The sequence below is a fragment of the Lepidochelys olivacea genome (assembly GCF_965140295.1).
Source record: "Lepidochelys olivacea isolate rLepOli2 genome assembly, chromosome: 11".
NCBI classification, from domain to species: Eukaryota; Metazoa; Chordata; order Testudines; family Cheloniidae; genus Lepidochelys; species Lepidochelys olivacea.
In genome coordinates, this window is record NC_140421.1 from 65647877 (window position 1) to 65659215 (window position 11339).

Sequence of the window (11339 nt, forward strand, 5' to 3'; positions counted from 1 at the left end):
CCCTGCAGCTCAGACAACAACAAGCACAGATCTGACTTTTCCACCTCCCACTTCCTGCTGCCACAAGCCAATGAGAGCTCGAGAGGGCCTGGAGTCCCAGCCACACACACACACACCTTCGGCTTCTTAAAGAGACAGGGAGGGAAGTCTACTTTTGCAGGGCATTTTTTTATGCCAGTCCAAACTTTTGGGCAGTGCTCCCAATGCTGAGCTCATGAAAGAAGCTGAGCGCAGCTCCTGGCTCTGCTGCGCTTTCCCCAGCACATTGTGTTCTGCCAAGTTCCAAAGGGTTTTTTTTTTAAGGGGTAAGATGGGTTAAGAATAATTCATATCAAATAATGGAGAGAGCTAGATAATATGTTGATTATTTTTAGATAGTCAGGTAAATAGCCAACCTGATCTTACACTCATCCACAGCAGAATTTTTAACGTTGCTTATAAGACTAATACACTTGTCCCTTTCCTAGCAGAATTCTGCTCTGGGGTGTTTTAATGGTATTTTTCTGTAAAATATTGTTATGATTTGTATTATAGCAGTCCCAACTGAGATCAGGCACCATGTACATACATATACTAGGAGACAGACCTGCCCTTAAGAGCGTGCAGTCTAAACAGACATGGTTGCGAGGGGAAACTGAGGCACAGAGGGGCAACATGTCTCACCCAAGGTCACCCAGCAGGTCAGTGGCAGATGCAGCAGCAGTTTAAGGAAATAGATCCCTATTTTGAAGTTGAAAATTTCTCAAATTTGCTGTAGGAGGCTGGCCTTTCCAGCATCTGCCCTCCTGCCTGGACCACGATCCGCTGATCTGCTGCTGCAGCACTCCCAGCTCCCCCACTCCCCTGACTCTCTTTCATCATTCACCCTCTGCCAGAAGAACCAGGTTGGGGCTGAGAATTAGGCCACCGTTTCTAGTGTTGTCACAGGAAGAGAGGCTGCTGATGGTTGTGGTAGCTGTGTAGATGACATTTTATGGGGTTCACAGGCCTCATCTAATGTTCTGAAGTGGATTGCTGAGGGCGTTTGACCCTAGTCCTTGTGGGAAAGCCAGGGGATGGCAGATGAAAGAGGAGGAGATTGAAAGAGCATTTCACAAAGGGAAGTACTTTCTTGAGCCCTTTGCCCCTTGTGACAGTACCTACTGTAATCGATGGATACTTGATCTTTGTCAAGATTATGTGACTGGTGGACCCAGGGAAATAACATGCAGTTTCTCACTACACTCCTGTATGTCAAACTCTTATCATACCCCTCACCTGAACACTCACTGAACATCGGGCCTGCTCCGAGCTCAGGGGTTACTCTTTTAGCTCAAGCAGTCGAGGCTCATGCTTTTAATCTTAGATTCAAACCCTGCTGAGGGCCACATCCCCTAGTGCATCTCTTGTTACAAGAGTTCTGCATAAAATCTATCTATCAGTCTATAGCTGTCTGTGTGTCTATGGAGACAGTTCATATCAAGATTGCCCTCTGCTGGCAATAAGAATATGTGATATAGTTTATAAGATGTAAATTCAATAGAATTGTTGCACACTACAAATAGCTTCCTGAGTCCAGCTCTTACCACCTATCGGCCTGGAAAGTTATAATCTGCTCTCCTGATGGTATCTGAGCAGCTAGGGCCAGAAGTGTGTCAACAGCAACTTCTTTCAGACTCACTGATTTGCAATCTTGGACATGCCAACCCTGAGTGTGGTGCACTCCGGAACTGTAGCATTCCAGACTCCCTTGTGTCTCACAATTCAGCGAGGAGGTGCTGGATGAGGCCAGCATTAAATGCATCTGGGCTTTAAATGCATGGAGTGGCAGAACACCAGGTAGGAGTTGGATCCATATGGCTGAACCCCTGGGCCCATGCACAGCCCTGCTAACAGACCGTGGGGCTCTGTGGCATTGCAACCCAAAAAGATCCAAGTGCAAGGTCCAGACATAAGGGTGTACTGGAACTGTTTTCATTTGCCATTGATAGGAACATACAAGAGAATATGTTGTAAAAAATTAGGCTTTTGCATTCACCTTTTAGTGGATTATAGTGTATTGTACTTTCCAGTTTTCTGTCCATATGTCCTTTTTGTCCTTTTCTGTATTACAGTTTATAAAATTAAAGATCAAAGAGTGTAATTTATTCAAAGAGGCAGTGGGGAAAATACAGTAACCTTCAATTTCAACTCCCCTTCCGCACAGTGATTCCTACAGTACATAGTTCTGGTTGTTTAATCTGCAAATCTTGCCATCATTGCATTAAATTCAAGGCGAACCAGACAAGTTGTGAAATGTTAGCATTCAGATCAGTGAGCAGAGTATTGGCAGAAATAGTGTTGGGACTTTTGCTCATGTCAAAATTCAGAGAGTTATAGAGAGCCCTGTAATATTGTCTGATATTCCCATGTTAGAATTATATCCTCTTTACAGTTCAACAGCAAAGATCTAACATAAAGCACAGTTTTATCTTCAGAACTTCTTTTATCCCTTATTCATTTCAAGTTCTTTTAAAATAATAGCCACTTAATATCAAAGATCCTTTCCCCAAACTATCATCTTTTTTCTCCCCTTCAGCCAACCCCCAATACAAGAGATTCTACTTGGATGTAGTGTTGTTTAATGGGTCCATGTCCCATTTAGTTTAGTTTAGGCCTCTCTGGAGCTGACTGTGCCCAAGATGACTCAGGTGTGACCTGCTGCTGACATCACTTGGCCAGGCAATGTACTGTGGTTCCCCACTAATCTCCCCAAAGCCACACACCACGTGGAAATGATGAAAAGAGTAGAGGAACAAACTTACGGAAATCAGCATGAGAAAGAGAAGCTGCTGCCATGTTAGTTTTAGAATACCAGTCATTCTGGGTTTATTAGTGAAAAGCTTAAACAGTGCAAATCTGCTCATTTAGAAAGCAGTCAGTCCAGTTGTCACTGTCCCCACAAAGTGACACAGGAGCTCCAGTAGTGTGCCTGTCAGTGATTTATGAAACATCAGAACAACTTGCCGCTAGCCGAGAGCAGCTGGGTTTTAATTTCTTTTGGTTTGCCGAGATCATATTTCTGAAGGTCAAACCGCTCTCCAGCAGCTGATGATCCTATCACAAATATTCCTGTTTTCATCAATTAATAAGAAAAGCAACCTAGAAACAGAAGGTTTGATTTGTTCACTGTACCTCAGTGCCTGAGGCATCTCCCTTTTTGTCCTTAATCTTTTGGTTTTGAGCGGAGAATGTATACAATATTGTAACAAACTGTGATCACCTAGGACATAATTTTTCAGTACATGATGGGCACTCAAAGCTTCATGGCAATATTGGGGTTAGAACACAGAATCTCCTGCTCCAAAAGCACAGGACACCACCACATGCATTAAAGGAGAATCCCTGTTAGCTTTTAGCAGTATGGGACCTACAAAAATTGAGCAGTTCTGATTTCATCCAGTAGATGGGAAGTGTTACCCACTCCATCCTCCCAGACACAACCCTAGCTAGTTAATTATAGCCTCACAATGCCCTGCTGATGATTTTCCATTTTGATCTGAAACAAGCTGTTTCAATACTTCTGCCTTGAAATGAAATATCCTGCCCCAAACATTTCATTAAGTGTCTTCTGAAGATAGATTTTTCAAAAATTGGCATCATGTTTAATATACTCGGACTCTCTCTCCCCATGACTCTAATGCTGCTGGTTTCTTCTTCCTCATTGGTTCTTCCCTAGTCAAAATTCTGAAAGGATAGAACAAGAGAGCGGAGTCTCCCAGTGATAATCATTCGCCTCTCTTACTCATGATTTATTCAGCAACAGCACAGCTGGAGATATTAAATCCAAAAGCTTGCAGTCCAGAGTGGGCTTCATAGATCAAAGCCTACAATGCATTTTATTCCCCTTTAAAAATATATACATAAAACAAAATCAGATGTTATTTCCATCATAAAACTATCCATAAAACAGCAATGATCCTCGCAACTTTGTTGTTCTTAAAGATTAGAGCCATGGCTCACTGTATCTGATCTTGGTCAAAACTTGACATAGTAAGACACTGGAAATCATAGTGCAGTTCTGAAGCAAAACAGAAGGTTTTCAGGCAAGGCAAGCATCATAATTGGCCTTGCAGTGATAAAACCTTTCATTTTAAAGGAAAACCGCCAAGTTGAGAAAATCAGGTCCTTCGTTAGCAGCCTCACTCCGATTTCCAATGGGAAGGAGATGACAGCACAAAAACCTCTAGCTGCATAAATAGTTAGCAGTCTCAGCACAGCGGCCAAGGATTATAAAGGGTATTATGTGAGTGAATTTTCTGTGATAGCAGGGAACTGGACTGAAGGACTTAGGAGGTGCCTTCCAGTCCATTGTTCCTATGACTGAACCATTGGGGGTGAAAATGAACGACTCTGGCAGTTGTAGCAATAGTTAGCTGCAGATTTCCAGTTGAGCCTCTAGATGTCACTGTGCTATAGTGAGCATGCCAGATAACCTGTGCTTTCCCGTCACAAGCCGCAACGGAAGTCAGTTTGCTTAGTTTGTCATTTGTGACTGTGGTCCCTACTCCCTAATAAATACATCTTTGGACTGGACCTGACCATCTTCATCATGCACATCTTCAAACATGCCCAGCCAGCCCTACTGCACCTGGTCCCTGCCTGCACTGGGTTCCCTCTCCTCGTGGCCTTGGTGAAGGGAGAAGTAACTGAAATGTTCAGCTATGAGGAGAATTCCACACCAAAGGAGGAGCCTGGGGACTCCAAAGACGCAAAGAGGGAAACAGATAAAAAAGAGAAGTGAGCTTGCACGCCTGGGCCAGGATGGGCATGTCGGGACCAGGCCAGGCTGGGATCCAGACCACATCACAAGGGATAAAGATAAAAAGACCAATTGTGTATCAGCATCGTGTTGTATGTGTGTATCCGGAGAAACTGTCGGGATGGGAGAAGTCTCTGTAAGCCACTTCTCTCTGTCTGAAGTCCTTCTGCCATCCCGATGTTCCACCTGGGGCCTGTCCACCGCCATGCAGCGCTTTGGACAGCCACATTCCCTTATTTTATTTCATTTTTTGTCATCTCCTAAATGGGTAGAAAAAAGGGGGGAAACCAAAGGGCTGGTTTTTAAATTTTGTATTATGGATTCACTTTCTCTCATATTAAACCATTTCAAAGGATGAAAAATAATAAATAAATAAATATATTTGTCTTGTTTAAGAAGGTCTGTGGTTTCAGATATCGGGAGAGAGGTGATCCCTCCAGGTCATGTATCTTGGTGAGACTGTTTGGAGAAGCTTGTATTGCTGCTCTCCTTGCTATGCTTTGTCTAGATAGTAATGCATAGATTCATAGATTCCAAGGCCAGAAGAGACCATTGTGATCATCTGCTCTGCTCTCCTGCATAACACAGGTCATAGGACTTCCCTGTTTGAACTAGAGCATGTCTTTCAGACCGACATTCAATTGTGATTTAAACATTGGCGGTGGTGGAGAATCCACACAATTTACATAGTTCAAATGGTTAATTTAACCACCTTGCTGTTAAACATTTGTGCTTTATTGCTAATGATCATACTGGCTTCTTACTGAGCACTGTGTTAGCACCAAGTGCAACATCAGTGGAGGACTCTGTCTTCCCTCCAGCACAGAGAAGGGAAGAAATGCCAGAGTGGAACCTGGGAGCTGGGGTCAATGTGTGAGCAGGAGCAACAAGTCAAAGGCAGCAGCCTGGGAAGCCGAGATAGCAGGTGGCCTGAGAGCTGGGTCAAGACACACGCTAATGCTGCCAGGAGCCACCCATAGGCACAGTGTGAAGGTGCAAGGCTGCAGCCCAGAGGACTGTGCAGAGGAGTTACACCAGGACTGTCTCTAAGGCCAGGTTTCTCTTGCTTTCTTGTAATTATTAAAGCAACTGTGCTTAGGGCATTTACACCTTTTATTTCTGCTGGCCCTAATAAAGGAATTCTGTGCTACTCAGAGTTACTCAGAGGAACCCACCAGTGAATAGGTTGCAAAGGACTTAGTGCTTGGAGCACCTATAGTCCTGGCCTCGTGGTACAGTCAGCACGCTACCAAATATCAAGTGGCTTGGTGTTCTGCAGCACTCGCAGCAACACCTTGGAGTGTGTTACTGCACCTTGGTATTTATGACACATCCAGAGCCATGGGACATGAGTACCCTACACTGTAACTCTCAGTGGGTAAAGAGAGGGCTTCAGTTCCAGGGCTGTCAGTCTGGTGGATTTCATGCGTCACTGACTCCCTTGATCTTTTCTGAGAGCAGTGGGCACTGTCTGGGGTTCATGGCTCAATGCCCCCATCTGGTATCCTTGTTCTGAACCTTTGCTCCTCTCTCCCATCCGTGTTTTTTACCATTTGCTGTTCCCTGTATTTAGGTAGGTCCTGGGCAATGTTCCCTCTAATTTTTTTCTTGTTTACTGAGCAGGCGACAAACTCCTCTGAGCACTAATTTTTGTCCTTGGGCAAGCTTATACTTTGTAAGTGAGGGCTGCTTATGGGGGAGGGTGGTGTGTGTGTGAGGGGTGTAAGGGGACTGAAGGGTGTGTACAGAGGGTTGTGTGTAGGGGGAGCTGTGTAGGGGGGATGAGGAGTATGCAGGGAGAATTGTGAGGGGGATGAGGGGCATAGTGGGTAGGAGGAGATGGGGGTATGCAGGGGGAGTTGTGAGGGGGATGTGGGGTGTACTGTGGTGAGGAAGGTGAGGGTATGCAGGGGGGGTTGTGAGGGGGATGAGGGGTGTACTGGGGTTGGGGGGGAGGTGAAGGGTGTGCAGAGCGGGTTGTGAGGGGGTGAGGGGTAAACTGGGGTGGGAGTGTGGGCAGGTGAGGGGTAAGCAGGGGAGGTTGTGAGGGGGATGACGGGTCTACTGAGGTGGTGGAGGTGAGGGGTTTGCAGGGGAAGTTGTGTATGGGGAAAAGAGGGGTGTGTAGAGGACTGCACCAGGGTGGGTCCCCTCAGTATCACATACTAGTCTCTGTCCCTGCCATTTGTGGGGTGCCAGAGGGAGGTGATTTGCTCTGCAGCAGCAGTCTTAGGAGCCAGGCCAGGGGTCTGTGCTGCGGGGAGGGGTCACACCACACCTCCCCAGTCCAGGGGTTTCAGACCCCCCTCCAGGCATTCCCAGGAAGAGGCCTGGGCCATAGCTTCCTCCCACACTGCCTCTTGGCAGTGGAAGCTGCTGTGTCTCTGAACACTAATTGCCAGGCTGGGGGTTGGTGCTTTGGCCGTCAGGCCGCAGCTCCAGAGCCGCTGCTGCCCCAGGCCAGCACCACAGACCCTGTCCAGCCCCTCACCCGAGCTCCTGTGCAAGGAGCGTCCCAGAGCTGCTGCTGCTGCTCCTGGCCAGGCCGGGCATGTTCCTCCCCAGAATGGGAAGTCCTTCCACACCGCCGCAGGGAGGAGCCGGGCTGCACATGCCCCATCCCAGGAGCTGTGGGTGAGCAGAGCAGGTTCATAAAGGGACACCCCACATCCCTGCTGGAGACGTGTGACAGTTTCTCTGCCTGCACCCTATATACAAGATTGCTGCATGGCCACGCAGCTTATAGGGGACATTGGTGTGGGGTCCCCTGGCTCCTCCCTCATCCAAGGGGGTGGGTGTGACATACCAGGGTACAATCCAGACTAATGAGCTGCTGTATCAGCTCTGCCCTGCAACCTTGGGTGCCTTACAATGCCTTGCTGAAGGAGTTCCCGCCTGGGCACTCACAAACAGCCTTCCAGCAGGCAAACTGTACCCAGAGTGTCCATGTGTAACTGCAACCTGCCAGCCATGCTTGGGCTACACTCTGGCTCTCACCAGCCTGAGTTACACTGCAGGGTGACCCCAACACCCCCACCAGTCTCAGACTTTCCCTCAGAAATGTATGTCCTGTCCAGCCCAGCCCTCTCCTGGACCATACAAGTTATATAAAGTCGTTTATTTCTTTAATAGAAATAATATGCGCACGACTTGCCACTCCAAATGGAGTTTCCCAGACACTTCCATTTAAATACGCTGGATTAGATAAAACAATAAAACAAGTTAATTAACTACAAAAAGAGAGATTTCAAGTGAGTAGAAGTAATGAGGCATAAAGATCAGGAATGGTTACAAGAAAAATAATGATAAAATGCTACTGGTGCCTAGGGTTGCCAATCCTCCAGGATTGTCCTGGAGTCTCCAGGAAGTAAAGATTCATCTTTAATTAAAGATTATGTCTTGTGATGAAACCTCTAGGAATATGTCCAACAACAAATGGCAACCCTACTGGTGCCTAACAACACACTGTTAAATTCAAAGCAACGTTTTCTTACCACATGCTTTCTGTAGTCTTATTGACCAAACTCTGTAAGTCAGGACCCCTCCCCCAGTCCAACAGCTGCTTCTTTTATCCCTCCAGGTGCAGTGAATCCATGGGCAGAGAGCAGGGGGGCAAGTTTTAGGGGGTTTGTTCCTCCTTTTTATAATTTCAGTTCCTCACACGAAAAACATTTCCAGTTGGGTACCATGACACAAAAAGTGTATGTGGAAGATTGTTCCCTGCTGCTTTTTTCTCACCAGTTTGAGGTTCCTTTGTTTCCATTCCTGCTTGATGACTCTGTTTACTGCTTATATGCCAACTTAGCAGAGCACCCATTCCTTTGTTTAAGACAGACATGCTTACTAATCTCAGTTTGGAACATGTGTTAGTAATATGCAGTGGAATCTTATAACTTTACATACAATGTTGCCACACCTATTTTACCAGGACAATAATGATGAGCAAATTATGAGTTTTTGGATGATACTTCATAAGGCATACTATGTACAAAAATTATTACAGTAGTGTGTAGGGTGTGAACACATGGGTATATTCTGTCACAGTAGGCTTTGGTTGTTTGGTGGGTTTCATGTTTCCAAGTTCAACATTTAGATAGGCTGGTGTGTTTCATGCATATTCTGTCCCCCCTTGACTTCTTGCTGTGGGCGTTGTCTGGGGTTCTCCACCCAGTGACTCCCTTTGGATCCCTTGTTTTGACTCTGTACCCTTACTTCTGTCCCTGCCACTTATTTGGTTGTCCCTGGGCTTAGCTGACCTCTTCCAAGGACATCACATGGAAACTGGTATATTTCATGAATACTAAGGCCAGCATTTTCAAACTTGGGAGCCTGAAATTAGGCACCTGTGATTTCTCACTCCTCTCCAAACAAAGTCTGGGCCCACTGTGGAGGGTCAGACTCCCCCACTGATTGTGGTTTGGCCTTAAATAATAAAGAAATGTACGGCATCAATTCCAGCCCAGGCTGTCTCCACAGTCTTAGGCCTGGTCTACACTATGGGGTTAGGTCAAATTTAGCTGCGTTAGGTCAATTTAAAAATGACTGCGTCCACACAACCAACCCCATTCTGTCGACCTAACGGGCTCTTAAAATCGACTTCTGTACTCCTCCCCAACGAGGGGAGTAGCATTAAAATCGACCTTGCTGGGTCGAATTTGGGGTAGTGCGGACGCAAATTGATGGTATTGGCCTCCGGGAGCTATACCACAGTGCTCCATTGTGACTGCTCTGGACAGCACTTTGAACTCTGATGCACTAGCCAGGTACACAGGAAAAGCCCCGGGAACTTTTGAATTTCATTTCCTATTTGGTCAGTGTGGCGAACTCAGCAGCACTCAGCAGCACAGGTGACCATGCAGTCCCCCCAGAATCGCAAACGAGCTCCAGCATGGACCAAAAGGGAGACACTGGGTCTGATTGCTGTACGGGGGGACCCTACCACTATCCCACCACTGTCTGTGGACACCTGCAAGGGGAGAGTCTCACGCTGCATGGAGGAGGATTTTGTGGATGAGGAAGAGGAGGAGGATGAAGAGGGGGAGAATGTGCAGCAGGCAAGTGGTGAATCTGTTCTCCCCGGCAGCCAGGTCCTTTCTATCACCCTGGAGCCAATACCCTCCCAGGGTGGGATCCCCGACCCTGAAGCCGGAGAAGGCACCTCTGGTGAGTGCACATTTGTAACTACAGTACAGGGTTTAAAAGCAATAGTGTTCATGGTCAGCTGGTTGAAATAGGGGAGTTTTTGTAAGGGAACAGTAAAAGGACCCTGTTCATGCTGGGCTGTTTGCGCTTGGCTAAAAGGGATCATCCCAGAGAATAGCCACATGGTGGTGGTGGGGGGGAAGGCAGGTTGAAGGGATCATCCTGGAGAATAGCCACGCGGTGGGGTGGGGGTAGGTGTGTGCTGCACATCTACCTGAATACTGCAGCCCCTCCTTTTAAATGTGAAACCCAACCCATTGCTTGCTCTGGTAAATGGGGGTGCTGCAGTTTGAAAACATTCCCACATGTTATGAAGGCATAAGAAGCCAACCCAATTTTACTCTCCCTTTTTATCTCCCCCCAGGTGCAAATGTTTCTACACCCTCCCTATCATCTCCGTCCCTGAGGTTATCGCAGATTAGAAGGTGAAAAAAATGCACTTGCGATGACATGTTTTCCGAGCTCATGCAGTCCTCCTGCACTGATAGGGCACAGCTTAATGCATGGAGGTATTCAGTGGCAGAGGCCAGGAAAGAATAATTTCCTTAAGAATTAAGGAAAGCGCGAAGAGCGGAGGCAGGATGCGATGCTGAGGCTAATGGGGGAGCAAACAGACATGATGAAGCGTCTGTTGGGGGAGCAAACGGACACAATGAAGCATCTGTTGGAGCTGCAGGAAAGCCAACAAGAGCACAGACCCCTGCTGCATCCACTGTATAACTGCCTACCCTCCTCCCCATGTTCCATAGCCTCCTCACCCAGACGCCCAAGAATTCTGGGGGGTGGAGGGGAGGCTCCAGGCACCTACCCACTCCACTCCAGAGGATGACCCAAGCAACAGAAGGCTGTCATTCAAACAGTTTGATTTTTAGTATGGCTACAATAAACAATGTGGTTTTGTCCTTCCCTCCTCCCCGACCCCACCTGGGCTACCTTGTCCGCTATCTCATTATTTTTTTTAATTAATATAGAAAGAATGCATGGTTTGAAAACAAGTTACTTTATTTCAAAGGGGGGAGGATGGTTGGCTTACAGGGAATTAAAATCAACAAAGGGGGTGGGTTTGCAGCAAGGAGAAACACACACAACTGTCACACTGAAGCCTGGCCAGTCATGAAACTGGTTTTCAAAGCCTCTCTGATGCGCAGCGTGCCTTGCTGTGCTCTTCTAATCACCCTGGTGTCTGGCTGCTCAAAATCAGACGCCAGGCGATTTGCCTCAACCTCCCACCCCACCATAAACATCTCCCCCTTACTCTCACAGATATTATGGAGCACACAGCAAGCAGCAATAACAATGGGAATGAGGTCTGACCTAGTCAGCAAACAGCACCAGCGAGCTTTTAAATGTCCAAAGG